This window comes from Austrofundulus limnaeus, unplaced genomic scaffold (assembly GCF_001266775.1).
Source record: "Austrofundulus limnaeus strain Quisiro unplaced genomic scaffold, Austrofundulus_limnaeus-1.0 Scaffold3, whole genome shotgun sequence".
Classification (NCBI taxonomy): domain Eukaryota; kingdom Metazoa; phylum Chordata; class Actinopteri; order Cyprinodontiformes; family Rivulidae; genus Austrofundulus; species Austrofundulus limnaeus.
This window is the reverse complement of record NW_013952405.1, coordinates 2772066-2776260: the sequence shown is the minus strand read 5'-3', so window position 1 is coordinate 2776260 and position 4195 is coordinate 2772066. Positions and strand designations below refer to the sequence as shown.

At 36.5% G+C, this 4195-nt stretch overlaps 1 protein-coding gene and 1 non-coding gene across 2 annotated transcripts in view; one reads left to right on the top strand and one right to left on the bottom strand.

Annotated features, from left to right (window-relative positions):
• tp53inp2b (tumor protein p53 inducible nuclear protein 2b) overlaps positions 1-4195 on the top strand; it is a 22919-nt gene that overhangs the window by 3249 nt on the left and 15475 nt on the right. The window lies entirely within an intron of this gene.
• On the bottom strand, positions 3291-3362 carry trnaa-ugc (transfer RNA alanine (anticodon UGC)). The gene has a single exon. It is a non-coding gene; the product is annotated as a tRNA-Ala (tRNA).

Below are 4195 nucleotides of genomic sequence, written 5' to 3'. Positions count from 1 at the left end.
AGTTAAACAACAAATGAATCACGAACAGAAAAGATTGTTCTGTCCATTATCTGATTAAGAGAACTGAGGGGTTCTCTTCCATGGTTGGAATGACCTGTTATGGCCTAAATAGAGTTCAGTTTGTGACAGAGTTCCTGTCCTCTTGTCAGGCCAGTCCGAGGCCTGCATCGAGGCAGTAAATCTTGTTTCTTCACTCGAGGTGACCCCTACAGTGTTTAAGATTATTTCTTGTTGAAGTTTGCATTAATTTCTGAAGACCTTTCCATCTTTTTAAGTCAGTTTTTAATCATCTAACTCTGTGTCGAGTGAGTCCCAGTAAGCTCAAACCCTTAAAGAAAAAACAAGGCAAAAGCTCACAAATTATAACTTATATCATCCATATTGCCTTAACAGTTAAAACTTTATATCACAAAATATTATTATACATCACACACATGTCACATTACAAATGTAAGTATCAAAATCATCTACCGGCTCAATTTTGCTTGAGTGAATAAAAATACTGCTAAAAGAGTAAGGTGTGAAGGGAGCAGCTCTGATGTGTCACAAATATACCTTTGGGATTTTAAAAATTTAAACATGTGAGTTTTTGTCTTGTGAGTTTTTGTCGCTGCGTGTCATGTCTTCTGATAGAGCTTGTCTGTGTCGACCTTTGGCTTGTAAGCAAGTGGCTGAGACACCCTCCCAAATGCCCCCTATTCTCACGTTATTGTTGATGTTTTGTTTTTTGATTGAGTACAGCTTAAAGCCTCTTTTTTTACATGTCAAAGCCTCCTTTATAATTTTGAATTAATTAGGTGCATTGTTTCCWTTCAGTCAGAGGACAGGTGTGAGCAGGACCCACTCAGAGCTCAGACGAGTAGTTCAGCAACATTTGAAACATAAGAGGTGGGGGCTGGGAGTTACTGTATTAGTAAAAAATCAAAGGGTTTTGAAAACAGAAATTGTGACTTTTTTGTTTCTGTCTCAGAGAAWTTTAGAAATTATTTTTGACATGTTTAGTTTGTTTCAAGCATTTTAAGCCCCTTGTGTTTGTTTACTTGTTTGTACATGCAGACCTGAGTGTTTGTGTGTGTGTTCATGTGGCCCTACAGTTCAGAGGTCCACCAGGAGGAAGATAAGATTATCCCAGAGGAATGCAGAGCAGCTCATCCTGACACTCACTCCTACACACAGTTTGTAGTTTGAACACATTCTTTTGTTAAAGTCTTTAGTCAGACACAAACACACACGTGCAGTGAGGAAAGAAGCAGCCATCATGTCAAACAGACTGAACACTTCAATTAACACAGGATGTCATTTGGATCATTTCCTGTTTCAAATAATACACCACAATAATATTTTTTATTGTGTTTCACGTTTTTTTTTATATAAAACGAACGTTTAAAAGCTTAGACAASTGAGAGGTGATTATTAAAACTTATATTTAAAATCAAAACAGGCCTTAATTTCACCACATGATTGTATTTTTACCTAAAACAGCTGCTCAACAAACAGAACAGCAAACTTTTGTCTTGAGCTGAAACAAATTCTAAGCTTTGTTTTAGTTTCTTTTCTATTCCAGTCTTTAAAAGAAGGAAAAATACACTATAATTTTTAAAAACTGTAAGCAAAACTGTACCTACATGCAGCCGCTTTGAAATGGGTTGACTCCAAAGGTCAACCATTTAAAGATCCAGTGATTAATTTGTGTAAGTTACATTAAAATAGTCAAGTGGTTCATGTGATACAGACTCACACAGAAACACATAAAACATTATCATCTTCCKTTGCTGACTGATAAATAGAACTTTACTGAGCAAATATTCTGTGAACATTGTTTTTGTGATGCAGACATCCAGATCAATTGGTTTTCTTTATTGATAAACAATATCAACAGTTGAATATTTTGTAGCTATTTTTAATTCACCATCCATYGTTGTTGAACATAAGACACTACTTGTTTTGTTCATTTGTTCAAAGTGAATTGTTAGTCATGTTTTCATGTAGTTTTGCTCCTGTTCAGTGACAGTGTGTTTACAGTGTAAATAATACAAACCAAATGTGTGTTTTTTCTTTTCATATCCATCACCAAGTGCTAATTACTGACAGCTCTTATTATRTTTGTCCACAGTTTGTAGGGCTACAGGGTGGGCTAAACAAACATTTGACGAGGCAGCAGACTGGATTATGAACAAACACTTTCCTTCATCACACAGATGGAAACTTTTTCTATTTTTATAATATACGCAGGTGGTGAAACTCGATGTTAGCTCACAAAGCAGGGATTAACAATATCAACTGGTTTACCAACAAAAATAAAAATCGTTTTTTGTTTTTGTATAGTTTTTTCTGTTTTGTGCTTCATTACAAATGCTTTCTTACATCAAAATCACACAATCTGACACACAAAAAGTGAAATTTGCCCAGATGTGAGTGTGTGCTTTAACCATGACTAACACAGAAATCATAGTCCAACACAATGGTCCCATGAAAGATTATATCTTCATTTTCTTTATTTTCTGAGGAAATTTTAAAGGACCGCTGAAGTCTTAGTTGTAAAACYGAGGGGCTCATTTTGACCYGAGGACAGCAGGAGGGTTACAGAGTGACTCATATACCTTTATTTTCTGTTATATTGCACCTGCTCTCACGTATTCATAATGTAACTAAACAACTTTTTCAAAGACAAAAAGCAAATAAACTTGGATAAAGATAGGAGAGAATGYAGTGGCGGGGCGCCCTCATTTGTTCACAATGTAAAATGATCATATCGGACAATACTCAGTGTGACCGCTAGAGGGCGGCAAACGACCAGAAATGTTCCTTAGATTCAGTGTTTTTTTCCCCCTTATATTCACTGTTGTGATAAAACTATGTAGCTATCTACGTTTTGTAAATATACAGCATATCACAATAAAGACTACTTAAATATCACAGTTTATTTGTTTATTTTTATTTATTTATTTTTGTAATTCTGATGGTTACTTTCGGAGATAAAATGGGACATCATTACAGTAAAGTCATCAATCAGATGAGGTTTCTCTTCGCCTCCACTTCAGAACATTAAAAAAACAGGTTTACCAACAAAAAAAAAAAAAAAAGTTGCTCTTTCAGTCAGAACTGATATAAAATAGATGCAGCTCGGAGCCGTGCTGTGTTGATGGATGTCGTTTTTACAGATTTTATGACTCGCAAAAATGAGTATTTTGACGTCGTTTCTCCTTTTTAGACACTACAGTCCTAAATAATTGAACAGCAAACACTAGCGTTAATATCTGTGGAAAGGAGGGGGAAAAAAATAAAGTTACTGGAGATGCCGGGGATTGAACCCGGGGCCTCATACATGCAAAGCATGCGCTCTACCACTGAGCTACATCCCCTGGTGGAACACACTGTACCATACTAAATACATAATTGAAATATTAACCAACAGAGTGTCATTCTGGAAATGTAGTTTGTTTTTGTTCTGACATCAGCCCAGATTATGTGGTTTAGGACATCATTGTACCTGGTCTACCTCAGAGCCAGCTCAATGTTCAGTACTGTTTCTTAMGGTGGCCCTGAAGGTTTCTGAACATGCTGATTGCATTACATTTCCTTATTGAGAATCAAAAAGTATTAATTTATGTTGTCGACTTAGTGATTCAAGCTCTAAACTGAATAAAAAGAATCACTTGTGTTTTGGGCACAGTATTATTTTTTCCATATGAGTTTTATTGTTCTTTAGCCYGCCTGTCATGTTTTGTTTTCAGTCAGTGGACACATCTAAGGACTGGTCCTATTCCCACATTAATATATATATAACATAAGAAAATAAGAAATTGCCTGACTGAAAAATAAAAAACAAAAATTTGATACCCTCAGCTTGAAATGCCACTCCATCCAAGATGCCCTAATCCTCTGGGGAATTCAAAATAGCCCCACTCCTTGTTAAGTTTCATAATCTCCTCYAGAGGGGGGAGTCCTGGACCCCTCTGGTGAGCACAGACTGTCCTCATMCATGAAGTGTTTATCAGTGTCTGCACCCTGCCAAGGACACCAGTCCAAACCCAGTCTGCCCAGGCCTTGTAGGGCCCTTTGGCTGAGGGCTTCAGGAGGACTGAAGATGAGGAGGCAAAGGATGTGAGACTTGTTTCTGTCTGGGTCTGCAGAGGGATCTCCCAGCAGACAAAAAAAAAAAAAAAAAAAAAAAAAAAAAAAAAAAAAAAAAAAA